The sequence below is a fragment of the Nicotiana tabacum genome, chromosome 13 (assembly GCF_000715075.1).
Source record: "Nicotiana tabacum cultivar K326 chromosome 13, ASM71507v2, whole genome shotgun sequence".
In the NCBI taxonomy this organism is placed as follows: Eukaryota; Viridiplantae; Streptophyta; class Magnoliopsida; order Solanales; family Solanaceae; genus Nicotiana; species Nicotiana tabacum.
Window position 1 is genome coordinate 94,993,172 of NC_134092.1, and position 14,909 is coordinate 95,008,080.

Here is a 14,909-nt window from a genome sequence, read left to right on the forward strand (position 1 = left end):
CAACCTCCATTGGACTCAAATATTTGCTAAGTTGCAAGTTTTATTCTTGTTTATTGGAAAGTAAAAAGTTTTTCAAATTTTAAAAAATAGCTTTGGTCCGAAGAAATCGAAGAAACAAAAAAATATACTAATTAACGTTATACTCCCTTTTAAGTTTCTATATGAGAGTATTAGTAGTTTAGAAGGATACATAAAAGCTCTTTCGCTTCTTTTTGTTTGTTCTTCTGAGTTTTTGTGTCATTCACAGCCAAGAAAGTAATGTATGTCATTGGCATTTCAAAGTCTTCAAGAAAGAATCAAACTCATGGAGAAGAATGCTCAATTTAGTCCCTCTAACACAGAACTGATAATGCAATTGTTGAAGTTTGTGTCTGGAAAACGCCTACCAACTGAAGGATTGATTGTCTTTATAGATGTTTACAGCAATGAGCCACAACAATTGATTGTATATATGAGTTCCAAGAAAACCCACTACTTCATCACCCAAGTGAAGCAAAAGAAGAAGACAAGTGTGTCACGGCCCAATTCCCACCGGAGCTGCAATAGTGTCTAACGCTACTCTCTAAGCAATCCAATAGTCACCAACAACAATGAAATTGGAATAAGCATGCACAAATAACTCAACAACGGAAAAATACCATCAATATCTAATAAAATAAATGAAATACAACTACAACCACCCCAAAATTCGATGTCCACAAATACATGAACACTACTAAATATCAACATAAACCAAAACTCTAGTACAACTGTTTGAGTAATAGAATAGTACTGAAGGAAAATAAAAAGAAATAAAGTCAAGATCTGCGAATGCCATAGCAGCTACCTCGAAGTCTCCAGGAAGGTACTAGCACGGATCTAGCAGTCACCACGTCCGAAGGCACCTGGATCTACACACGAAGTGCAAAGTGTAGTATGAGTACAACTGACCCCATGTACTTAATAAATAACATAACTAACCTTGGGCTAAAAGCAATGACAAGCTCAGAGGGATACTGTCAGAAAAACTATAATGACAACACAAGTATAACAATGACAATAACAATAATTAACTCAGAAAAATTTCCATAATCAGCTCGTCATGGTATAGAAATTTAGACATGCTTTCACATTCACAACTAAAGACCAATACTGATAAGAACATGACAGGTATAGCTATCATGAGGAATAGTACATCTCTATGCCTACATGTCGAATATGAATGACAAATGTATGATTCCACAATGATATTTCTAGGTACCCGCACTCTTATAGTACTCAATCTGTCTATCTCAAGTGCCCACTCATCACACATACAAAAACTCAGCACTGTATGAGTGCCTGACATCAATGCTCCTTACCAAAGCACATGTATATATCACTGTGCCTGTGCTCATTGTTGGTGTCAGACTTCGGAGGGGAGAATCCTGCCCAAGCGCTAATATAAATCCTATAAGGCCTACTGTAACGTACAACCCGATCCAAAATAATAAATATGCCAATAAGGCCTGCTGCAGCGTGCATCCTAATCCACAATAACACTCACAACACGACTCTTAAGCTTACCTCTGTCCTTAATCTCTCAAGTCTCAAGGGCTCACAAATCTCGTACCACTCAGCCCAAACAATGATAACATGTGATGTAATAGTGAATGATAAACGAAGACTGAGATATGATATGCAAATACAGAATCATGTATGAGTACATAATTGTAGTTAAAGCAGATAACTCAAAACAACAAAAATAACCTCATTAGGTCTCAAACAAATAAGCATATAGCCTAAACATTATTTCTAACATGAATCACAACTCAATAACTCTAACAAGTAGGAATTACATTGATAAAACAAGACTTGATAGCAACCCAGTACAAAATCAACTCGGATCATGTTTACCACGGTGCACGCCCACACGCCCATCACCTAGCATGTGTGTCACCCCAACACAACACAAATAACATATTTTTCAGGGATAAATACCCTCAATTTCAAGTTTAGAAATATTACTTACCTCAAAATGCGCAAATAAAAACTCCAACAAGTCCTTCCCATGCGTATCAGCATTCAAATGACGTGAATCTAGTCACAAACAACTCAATATCAATAAATAATTCTATAGGAAACAACTTCAAACAATAAAGTTTCGATCTTTAGCAAAATTAACAAGTCAACCCAAAAAGTCAATCTTGGGCCCACACCCCCGGAACCCGATCAAACACATAAATTTAGAACACCCATTCCGATTCGAGTCTAACCATACCAAAATCATCTGATTCCGACTCCAAATCGACCTTCAAACCCTCAATTTTTATTTTTGAAAAGTTTTTACAAATTCCACAAATTTCTCTACTCTAAATCACCAAATAAATGATAAAAATAAGGATGGAATCATGATAAATGAACAAATCCGAGTAAAAATACTTACCCCGATCCAAGACGTGAAAAGCTCCTCCAAAATCACCCAAATCCGAGCTCTACAACTCAAAATATGAAATAATAACTCTTAACCCTTGCAATGGGATTTTAAATCTGCTGCCCAAGTGTTATGCATCGCGATCGCGGGACCTACATCATGATTGCGAAGAACAAATAATCACTACCCTCCAAAATAGTCTACGCGAACGCGGAGACACAGTGCACACCTACGTGATCTCGTAGGCTTAAAGTCTGACGCCCATGCTGACCATTCCTCTATGCGAACACGTGCACTATCTCGCGTCCGCGATGACCTGAGCCTCACAAAGCTACGTGAACGCGGAAACCAGATACACAGAAAATCAGCAGTCCAACAAAGTCCAAAATAAAGACGAACTTTATCTAAATCAAATCCGAGGCCCCCTGGACCTCATCCAAATATACCAACATGTCCTTAAATATAATACGAACTTATTCAAAGCCTCAAATCGCATAAAACAATATCGAAATTATGAATCATACCCAATTCAAGCCTAATGAAACTAATGAACTTCCAACTTCTAAAATCAATGCCGAACCATATCAAATCAACTCCAAATGACCTCAAATTTTTTACAGTAGTCCCAAATGACAAAATGGACCTATTCCAACTCACAGAACCAAAATCCGAACCCGATATCTATAAATCCAACTCTTTGTCAAACCTTTCAAACTTTCAAACCTTCAACTTTTCAACTTTCACCAAAAGGCCTCAAACCAACCTACGGACCTCCAAATCAATATCCGAACATACGTCTAAGTCCAAAATCTTCATACAAAGATATTGGGACCATCAAAAAACCCTTCCGGGGTTGTCTACACAAAAGTCAAACTCCGATAAACTCTTTCAACTTGAGCTTCCAACCTTGGGACTAAGTATACCAATTCACTCTGAAACCTCCCCAAAACCAATCTAACCAACCCGGAAAGTCAAATAACCACAAATAAAGATAGAGGAAGCGATAAATAGGGGAACGAGGCTACAATATACAAAACGGATAGCCCGGTCATTACATTCTCCCTCTCTTAAATAAACGTCCGTCCTCAAACGGGTCTAGAATCACACCTGGAGTCTCAAATAGGTATGGATATATGTTCCGCATCTCCCTCTCGGTCTCCCAACTAGCCTTCATGATTGGCTGGCCTCTCCATTGAGATTTCACTAAAGCTACATTCTTTGATCTCAACTTTCGAACATGCCTATCCAAAATGGCCACCGGCTGCACATCATAAGCCAAATCCCCATCTAACTGAACCGTGCTGAAATCCAAAACATGTGACAGATCATCATAATACTTCCGGAGCATAAAAATATAAAACAATGGGTGAACACCCGATAGACTAGGTGGCAATGCAAGCTTATCGGCCACCTCTCCAATCCTCTCAAGCATCTCAAAAGGGCTAATATACCGAGGGCTCAACTTATCCTTCTTTCCGAACCTCATCACACCCTTCATGGGTGAAACTCTGAGCAACACCTTCTCACCGACAATAAATGCAACATCACGAACCTTCCTATTAGCATAACTCTTTTGTCTAGACTGTGCTATAAGAAGACGATCCTGGATCAACTTGACTTTATCTAAGGCATCCCGAACCAAATCAGTACCCAACAACCTAGCTTCTCCCGGATCAAACCAACCAACTAGAGAAGGATATCACCTCCCATATAAGGCCTCATAAGGAGCCATATGAATACCCGATTGGTAGTTTTTGTTGTAGGCAAACTCTGCAAGCGGTAGAAAAGGATCCCAAGAACCCCCAAAATCCGTAACACAGACACATAGCATATCTTCCAAAATCTGAATGGTGCGCTCGGACTATTCTTCCGTCTGGGGGTGGAATGTTGTACTCAACTCAAACCGTGTGCCCAATCTCATTGCATTGCTCTCCAAAATTATGATGTGAACTGCGTGCCTCGATCAGAAATAATGGACGCCAACACGCCATGAAGACGAACAATCTCGCGGATTTAGATCTGAGCCAGCCACTCTAAAGAATAGGTGGTCACAACCGGAATGAAATATACACACTTAGTCAACCAGTCCACAATCACCCAAACCGCATCAAATTTCTTCAAAGTCTATGGGAGCCCAGCAATGAAGTCCAAGATAAAACACTCCCATTTCCACTCGGGGATCTGAAGTCTCTGAAACAAACTGCCCGGCCTCTGATACTCGTACTTATCTGCTGACAAACCGCCTGACCTCTAATGCTCGTACTTCATCTGCTGACAATTCAAGCATCGAGACACATATTATACTATATCTTTCTTCATTCTTCTCCACCAATAGTGTTGCCTCAAATCCTGATACATATTGGCGGAACCCGGATGAATAGAATACCATGAATAGTGGGTTGCCTCAAGAACCAACTCACACAACCCATCCATATTGGGCACATAAATCTGACCATGCATCCGCAACACCCCATCATCTCCAATAAAAACCTCCTTAGCATCATCGTGTTGCACAGTGTCATTAAGGACAAGCAAATGGGGGTTATTATATTGACGCTCTCTGATACGCTCATACAAAGAAGATCGAGAAACCACGCAAGCTAGAACCGGCTAGGCTCCGAAATATCTAACCTCACAAACTGATTGGCTAAGGCCAGAACATCTGATGCTGGCGGTCTCTCACCAACTGGAATATATGCAAGGCTACCCATACTCACCGCCTTTCAGCTCAAGGTATCGGCCACCACATTGGCCTTCCCGGAGTAATACAAAATGGTGATATCATAGTCTTTTAACATCTCTAACTACCTCTGTTGCCTCAAATTTAGATCCCTCTACTTAAACAAGTGTTGTGGACTCCGATGATCTGTAAATACCTCAGAAGACACGTTGTAGAGATAATGCCTCCAAATCTTCAATGCGTGAACAATGACTGCCAACTCTAAATCATGAACGTGGTAGTTCTTCTCATGGGGCTTCAACTGGCGTGAAGCATAAGCAATCACCCTACCATCATGCATCAAGACACACCCGATACCAACCCGCAAAGAAACACAATAAAATGCATATGAACCCGATGCTGACGACAAAACTAGAACTGTAATTATGGTCAAGGTAGTCTTGACCTTCTAAAAGTTCTCCTTACATTCATTAGACCACATGAATGGGGCACCCTTTTGGGTCAATTTAGTCAAAGATGAAGCAATGGACGAGAAACCATCCACAAAACGTAGATAATCTCTGGCCAAACCAAGGAAGCTCCGAATCTCAGTAGCTGAAGACGGTCTGGGCCAACTTTGAACTACCTAAATATTATTCAAATCTATCTTGATCCCTTCACTGGACACAACGTGCCCCAAGAACGCCACAGAATCAAGCCAAAACTCACACTTGGAGAATTTATCATATAGCTTCTTCTCCCTCAACCTCAAATTAATCTTTGAAAATACTCTAGCACCTTGAAGCTGATCAAATAAGTCAGAATGCACAGTAGTGAGTACTTATTCTTAATTATAATCTTGTTCAACTGATTGTTATCAATACACATTCACATAGTATCATCCTTCTTCTTCACAAATAGAACCGGCGTACTCTAAGGCGACACACTAGGCCTGGAAAATCCCTTGTCAAGCAACTCATGAAGTTGTTCCTTCAATTCCTTCAACTCTGTTGATGTCATACGATACAGAGGAACAAAGATGGGCTGAGTGCACGACACTAGGTTAATACATAAATCGATGTCCCTATAGGGTGGCATGCCCAACAGGTCTATTGGAAATACATCTAAAAAGTCTCTCACTACCAGAACTAACTTAACGGTATATGTATCAGCACTAACATCCCTCACAAAGGCAATATGCCAAACATCCCTTCTTAACCATATGTTGAGCCTTCAAGTACAAAATCTCTCTACTAGGAACATAATCCAAGGAACCTCTCCACTCTAACCTCGACATCCCCGGCATCGCTCACGTCACGTTCTTAGCGTGACAATCTAGAATAGCATGAGACAACGACAACCAATCCATACCCAATATCACATCAAAATCAACCATGCTGAGTAATAAAAGATCAACGCTTGACTCATAACCCCCAATGGTCACCACACACAATAGATATACACGGTCCACAATAATAAAATCACCCACCGGGGTAGATACATGAACAAGCATAACTAAAGAATCATGATGCATGTCCAAATAACGAGCAAAGTACGATAAAACATATGAATAAGTGGAACCGGGGTCAAATAATACTGAAGCATCCCTTTGGCATACAGAAACAATACATGTGATTACTGCGTCTAAATAAACTGCCTCTCGCTTGGTAGGAAAAGCATAGCATTGAGCCTGACCACCACCTGATCGACCTCCCCCTCTAGGGCGACCTCGAGCTTCCTGAGTTCCACCCTGAGCTGGATGAATGGGTGGTGTAGTAACTGGTGCAGAAGTAGCAGCCTAACCTTTTTGCACAACAGAACCTCCCATAAGATGGGGGAAATACCTTCTCACATACCCCAACTCCCTACACTCGTAGCTACCTTGATCTAAAGATGGACCCTGAGAACTACAATAGCCACTAGAAGAAGCCGGTACTGACGAATCCTGAACTGATGGAGCACAGTATAAACTTTGAGGTGGGAGTGCACTGAAAGATGATTGAACTGGATGAGTACTATATAAACCATGGCTAGATGATGCAACATGATGAATTGAATGAGCCACCTGAAAGGGACTAAGAACAACCCCTGTTGTGATGGAACTAACCTCCAGATGAGGCACAACTAAAACCACCTGAAGTACGAGGCCTCTTGGCCTCCTTCTCCTTACGCTCCTAACTGCTAACCAGCTCCAAGTGTCTAACAATATCCTGAGCATCCTCTGAACTCTGGAGGCTTAAGCCTCCCAAACCGTTCCAGTCTCTTTTGCTCCTCATCACTCATAGGTGGGCCAACCTCGGCTCGAGCAGCAGCAACTGGCTGAGCTGGGAATACACCTGGTGTCTGGAGTCCCTGAGCTAACTGCTCTGGAGTACGGGCGGCCGGAGACTGGGCACCTCCCCTGGCTGGAATTGAGACTGCCTGAGCCAGGCTCGTGCACACAGTAGACCTCCTGAAGGCCTGGAATCAAATTGGGAACAACTAGCGCCTGAGCTGGCCCCACAGGCTCAACAACATATGGTATCTGCTCCTCATTTAGAGCAACTGGCGGCTCAATAGGTTCTACTCTAGTTGTAGTATGAGCCGCAACTCTAGCACCCCTAAAACTTTTTGAAGTACTTAAGCGCTATTAAGAAAGTTGATATGTGCTAATTATATTATTATGTGTGTAGACGAGGACTATTAATATGATAGATATCAATTGAATATGATAATAAGTGTACGAAGCATATTATAAGTGATGTGGGGTCTATGGAGAGACCTAAGTCTAAGTCAAGTTGGAAATTACATGATAGACTAAAGTTCCAAATGGGTACGCACAACACCATACTTTGGACCAGCATATCTACATATTTATAAGGAGTTATGTGATGTTCATCATATAAAATGAAAGATCTTCAAGTCTAGTTTCTAACGCTTCAAACCATTTGTCATTTGGACACTCCTACAAGACGTTATGACCAAATTACCGCGAAATCATTCTGCGGTCAATCTTGCGACCACAGAATTATTCTGTGAATCGCAAAAGTGGTCTGTGGACCGCAGAACGGTCACAGACCTAACCAGTGTAGCCCAGTTCTGGGCATCAGTTTCGCGATCCATTGTGCGGACCGCATACCCATTGTGCGGTCCATTTTGCAACCCAGACCTGAGTTCGAAGGGTCCATTTTCTTATTTTTATAACCCAACCCATTTTGATAAATAGGCTTTGGGGCTTATTTTTGGGCGATTATCTGATGGTTTTAGAGAGAGGTAAGAGTATTTTAGAGAGAGAAATAGGAAACCTAACATTCTAATCATCCAATCTTGAACAAGCCTTGAAGTCCAACAATAAACCTCACAAGTTCTTCATCTAAGAGGTAAGGTTCCATACCCTAGTTTTCAATTTCGAATTTGGGTAGAAGATGGTTGATTGAGAGTATGATTCTTGGGTATAAGAGTATTATTTATACATGCATGTACCAATAAGGTTTGTGGGAGGATTGTTGAGCTTAATTAAGTAAAGATTGGGTTGGAGAATGAAGGAAATCTTGTAGAAGAACCTTGTAGTCAAATTTGCACACCTAGTGTTTGATAAAATACGCAAATGAGCTGAAACCATGAATATCTTCCTAATTTGTGTTCAATTTTGTTATGTATCAAATTATATTGGGATTGCTAGGATTTTCGGAATGTTGTAGTAATTTAAGAAAAGCTCAAAGCGAGGTATGTTGGCTAAACTACTCTCTTAGAGTCGAATTCCATAATGTTCCCGTAAGTTTCAAGTATGGTTGTCTAAAGTTCCTAATTCCTATGTTCCTAGTTATCCCTTATAAACTTGACTATTCCGAATGAGCCTTATGTCAAAAGCTATATGTTCAAAGTATGGGTTGCGTATTAAAATGTTATGGCTTTGAGTCGTGTTTCAAATGAAGGCTAGTATGCCAAATTGTGTGAGAAAAACTTGATATGCTTAAGACTCTTAATTGCTCATATGTATACCTAAGGTCTTGATTGAAAATGTCTTGTTGTTGATAATCTATAAAGATGCTTGGAAATGAAATAAGTAAATTGGGGATATAGAGTGTGGCCAACGTGCCAAGAATGAAAGTTATACTTGTGACTAGTGATGCCAATGAAATAAGATGATGTGAGAAAGAATATGAAATAAGATTTGATTCAACTATTCCAAAATTATTTCAAAAATAGAATTGCCTAAGAGCTTATGTACTCAATTCATGCTCATATGTAGTTATTTTAACTAATGCTATGCTTGGTGAGTATTTTCAATGTATTTTGCGTTCTTACATATTCGTGAGTGGAAATTGTGTATTGCCCTTTTTAGGGAAAAGTATTTCAAGAATAAATGGTGTGTTACTTGTTTATAATTTTAACTTGCGCATCGATTGCCAATCATTTTACTCAATTCTTGGAAAGAAATCTATTGTGCTTAAATTCTTCATTTCTAATGAACTTAAAGTTGTGATTTCTGGAATATTATATATGTTGATATTTATGATGATGATACATGAGAGGGAAGAAATAAAAGTGTGGAATATCAAATACGGCCACCGTACCTTAAATAGAGAATCTTGTGAATGGCCAAAAGAGCCAAGGGAATATTGTTTTTATTATTGGTTGAAAATACTAGTGGAGATTCATACAATGTGAAAGATGATGAGGTAAATACATTTGTACCTATGTTACCTTTTGTGTGCAAAAACAAAAATAATATTTTTGGGAAGTATCATTAGCAAACTGAGGAAGGGTGGGTTGTAATAACCCACATCTAAAACTACATGTGCCGATGTATGAGAGGATTGTGATTATTCCCCTTATTTGGGATGAGATTCATGGGTTGATATTATTCCCCTTAATTGTGATGAAACTGGTAATAATTATAGATTGGAAAAGTCAACCCACATAGCATATGTGGGAAGGCGGCCTAGCTGATCGGGTGGAGATCGGACGCCATGTTACGCACATGGTGGTACTATTCTTGGTAACACTTTTCTTTTGCATCACATGTCGAACTACTTTGTTCATGAGGAGATGGCCTAGCCGATCGGGCATGATCGGACTCCATGCTACAAACACGTTGGTATATCAGTGCTAATGATCTCCCAACCAATAATATATATTAATTTCGTATTTTGAAAATTGTTATGTTTTAACTGGACATTTAGATATTGTTGATTGTGACTTGTTATTTCTATGATTTCCCTTTCTTATCTGGGCATTCTATTTTGAAAGAGGACAATTAGCTTTACATACTAGTACTATTCCATATGTATTAACGTCCCTTTTGTTGGGGGCGCTGCATCTTCAATGGATACAGGTGGTTCATCAACGGGCAACTTTGGTCCTCGTTAGCAGTTACTCCCTATTCAACAGGTTTTGGTGAGCCTTACTCTATTCCGGGCCTGATATAATTTGATGTTATACTTTGTGTTTTGAGGTATAGCCGGGGCCTTATTGCCGGCATTTCCATATTACTCTTCTGTTGTACTTAGAGGCTCCGTAGACAGGTTGTGGGTGGTGCTTGATGTGGGAAATTAAACTAGAAATATTGGTATTTGGAAAACATGTTTTTCATTATATCTATAAACTTGTAATATTTTGGAAATTATGAACGAAACTGCTAATGGAATGAAATGGGAGTTGTTAATGAAATATTTTTAGTGTTTGATTAATGGAGAGCATCTCCTCTTTATTTATGAATGAGTTTGGGTAGAAGGAAATCTAATAGGCTTGCTCGGCCGGGTTCACTCAGTTGAGCGCCGGTCGCGCTCCCTGAGTTTGGGGCGTGACAGCAACTCGGCGTCTACCGCGACCCCGACCTCTCGCGGACCTAGCTGGTAGTACTGGTGGCCATCCGCCTGATCCGGTCACACGTGTCCTCACCATCTGTGAGAGAATAGAAGTATAGAAGTTCATATTCCGGTATTAGCAAATCCGCACGACAAGAATACACGAAAGTGAAGTTTTTTAACAATTCTGTAGCCTCTCGAAGATAAGTACAGACGTCTCCGTATCGATCCACAAGACTCTACTAAACCAGCTCATGGCTCGTGAGACCTAAGCAACCTAGAGCTCTGATACCAACTTTCATGACCCAACTCCCAAGCCAATAGTCATCAACAACAATCAAATTGGAATAAACATGAATAAATAACTCAACAACGGAAAAATACCATCAATATATGATAAAATAACTTAAATACAACTACAACCACCCCAAAATCCGGTGTCAATAAGTACATGAGCACTACTAAATATCAACATAAACCAAAACTCTAGTACAACTGTCTGAGTAATAGAACAGTACTGAAGAAAAATAAAAGGAAAGAGAGTCAAGCTGTGCAGAAGTCATAGCAGCTACCTCGAAGTTTCTAGGCAGGTACTAGAACGGATCTAGCAGTCACTACGTCCGGATGCACCTGGATCTGCACACAGAGTGCAGAGTGTAGTATGAGTACAACCGATTTCCATGTACTCAATAAGTAACAGAACTAACCTTAGGATAAAAGTAGTGACGAGCTTAGAAAGATATAGTCATAACCAATATAATGACAACACAAGTATAATAATGATAATGACAATAATTAACTCAGAGAAATTTCCATAATTAGCTCGTCATGGTGCCGAAATTTAGACATGCTTTCAAGTTCACAACTAAAGACCAATAGTGATATGGACATGCCAAGTATAGCTAGCATGAGAAATGGTACATCTCTATGCCTACATGTCAAATATGCAAGTCAAATGTATGATTCCACAATGATATTTCCATGTACTCGCACTCTTAGAGTACTTAATCTGTTTATCTCAAATGCCCACTCATCATACACACAGTCACTCAACACTGTACGGGTTCCTGGCATCATTGCCCCTCACCAATGCACATGTACATATCACTGTGCCTGCGCTCACTGCTGGTATGTTAGACTCCGGAGAAGCAGATCCTGCCCAAGTGCTAATATAAATCCTATAAGGCCTGCTGCGGTGTGCAGCCCGATCCATAATAACACTCACAACCCGGCTCTCAGGCCTACCTGAGTCATCAATCTCTCAAGTCTCAAGGGCTCAGAAATCTTGTACCACTCAGCCCATACAATGATAACATGTGAGTGTAACAATGAATGATAACAAAGGCAGAGATATGATATGCAAATGAAGAATCATGACTGAGTACATCATTGTAGTTAAAGCAGATAACTCAAAATCGTAGAATTAACTTCATTAGGTCTCAACCAAATAAGCACATAGCCTAAACATGATTTATAACATGAATCACAACTCAATTACTCTAACAAGAAGGAATTATAGAGATAAAACACAACTTGATAGCAACCGGCACAAAATCAACCAGGATCATGTTTACCATGGTGCACGCCCACACGGCTATCACCTAGCATGTCCGTCACCCCAACACAACACAAATATTGCACTTTCCAAGGATAAATGCTCTCAATTCCAAGTATAGAAATGTTACCTAGCACAAAATGAGCAAATCAAAACTCTAACAAAGCCCTTCCCGCGCGTATCGGCCTCCGAACGACTCGAACATAGTCACAAACATATCAATATCAACAAATAATGCCGTAGAAAACAACTTCAAACAATAAAGTTTTGATTTTTAACTAAATCAAAAAGTCAACCCAAACAGTCAAACCCAAGCTCACACCTCGGAATCTGGTCAAACTCATAAATTCCGAATACCCATTTCGATACGAGTCCAACCATACCAAAATTATCCAATTCTGACTCCAAATCAACATTTAAATCCTCAATTTTTATTTTTGAAAAGTTTTTACAAAATTCCCAAATTTCTCTACTCCAAATCACCAAATAAATGATAAAAATAAGGATGGAATCATGATAAATGAATAAATCCAAGTCAATAACACTAACCCCAATCCAAGATGTGAAATCCCCTCCAAAATTACCCAAAACTGAGCTTTACAACTTAAAATATGAAATAATAACTCTAACATTCGAAATGAGATTTTAAATCTTTTGTCCAGGTGTTATGCATCGCCATCACAGGACCTACGTCGCGATCGCAAAAAACAAATAATTACTGCTCTCCAAAATAGACTACGTGAATGCGAAGACACACTCGCAAACGCGATGCTTACCGGACCTGACACTTCGCGAACGCGTGCACACCTACGTGATCGTGTAGGCTTAAAGCCTGATACCCCAGCTGACCACTACTCTACGCGAACGCATGCACCATCTCGCGTCCGTGATGATATGAGCCTCACAAAACTAAGCAAACGCGAACACGATGAATATATTTCCAGCTGCCAATGACAATGCTTTGCAATCGTGTTGCTTCCTTCGCAATTGCGAAAGAGGAAACCAGATACACAGAACATCAACAGTCCAACAAAGTCCAAAATGAAGCTGAACTTGATCCGAATCACACCCGAGGCCCCTGGGACCCCATCAAAATATACCAACAGGTCCTAAAACATTATACAAACTTAGTTGAAGCCTCAAATCACACCACCCAACATCGAAATCATGAATCGCGCCCCAATTCAAGCCTAATGAAACTAATGAATTTCAAACTTCTAAAATCAATGCCGAACATAACAAATCAACTTCAAATGATCTCAAATTTTTCACACTAGTCCCAAATGATACAACGGACCTATTCCAACTCCCAGAACTAAAATCCAAACCCGATATCAATAAAGTCAACTTTATGTCAAACCTCTCAAACCATCAACTTTCAAACTTTCGCCAAAAAGCCTCAAACCAACCTATGGACCTCCAAATCAATATCCGGGCATACACCTAAGTCCAAATCTACCATATGAAGATATTGCGACCATTAAAACTTCTTTTCGAAGTCATCTACATAAAAGAAAACTCCAATGAACTCTTTCAACTTTAGCTTCTAACCTTGGGACTAAGTATTCCAATTCACTCTGAAACCTCCCCGAAACCAATCTAACCAACCCGAAAAGTTAAATAACCATAAATGAATATTGAGAAAGCGATAAATAGGGGAACATGGCAATAATACACAAAACAAATGGTCGGGTCATTACAGAGTGATGCCAAATTCAACAGAACAACTTGTAATGGGAGTTGGACACAGCATGATAAAGGAAGAAAATATTTGATGAGTATGAGAGTCTGATTATTGGGTATAAAAGAAACTTGAGGTACAAGCACAAGAAAGACTCCTCTCTGAATTGTCGTTGGATGGTGAAGGAGTATTATTTGGCTGATTATCTTCTTCGTGAGTTGCAGTCCAATGAGGCTAAAAAGTTCGTTATCCATGCAATTAAGAAGAATCCCGGATCAAATATTGGAGGAACGAGTAGTGATATTTCAGATGATGTTCTAGAGTATAATATGTTCATTGATCGTGTCTTTCAAGAAGGGGTTCATGTCCAAACATCATTTGTTAAACAGATTACTATGATGTTGGAGAGAACCTCCTCTAATGTTTATTCAATGGGACAATTACAGTAAAATAATGGAATGTTGGTTCTTGTGAATCTGACCAATTCTGATGAATTATTTAAAATGCTGAGCGTGGAAAATCAAGAATGTTATTATCAGGAAGGTGATGAGGTGAAATTGGATTTGGATGCTATATTGGATTTTGGGGATCATGATTTAGTAATGAATGACATGTTGTACTAATTATGGAGTGTTGAATCTTAGCGAAAAGGATATATTTGATTTTGAAGTTTCTTTGAAAACCAGGAATTTGTTTTTGAACTTTTAATTGGGATTTTTGTGATTTAGGAGCAGGATTGTAACATTGACTTATATGTCATGACCCAAAATTCAACTAGTCGTGATTGCACCTAACCCAACCCACTAGGTAAGCCAATTTATCAATAATTCAAC

General features: G+C 39.6%; 1 pseudogene; it reads left to right on the forward strand.

The window, feature by feature from the left end:
* Positions 1-262: 262 nt before the first annotated feature.
* On the forward strand, positions 263-14,699 carry LOC107786321 (uncharacterized; annotated as a pseudogene).
* The last annotated feature ends 210 nt before the right edge of the window (positions 14,700-14,909 follow it).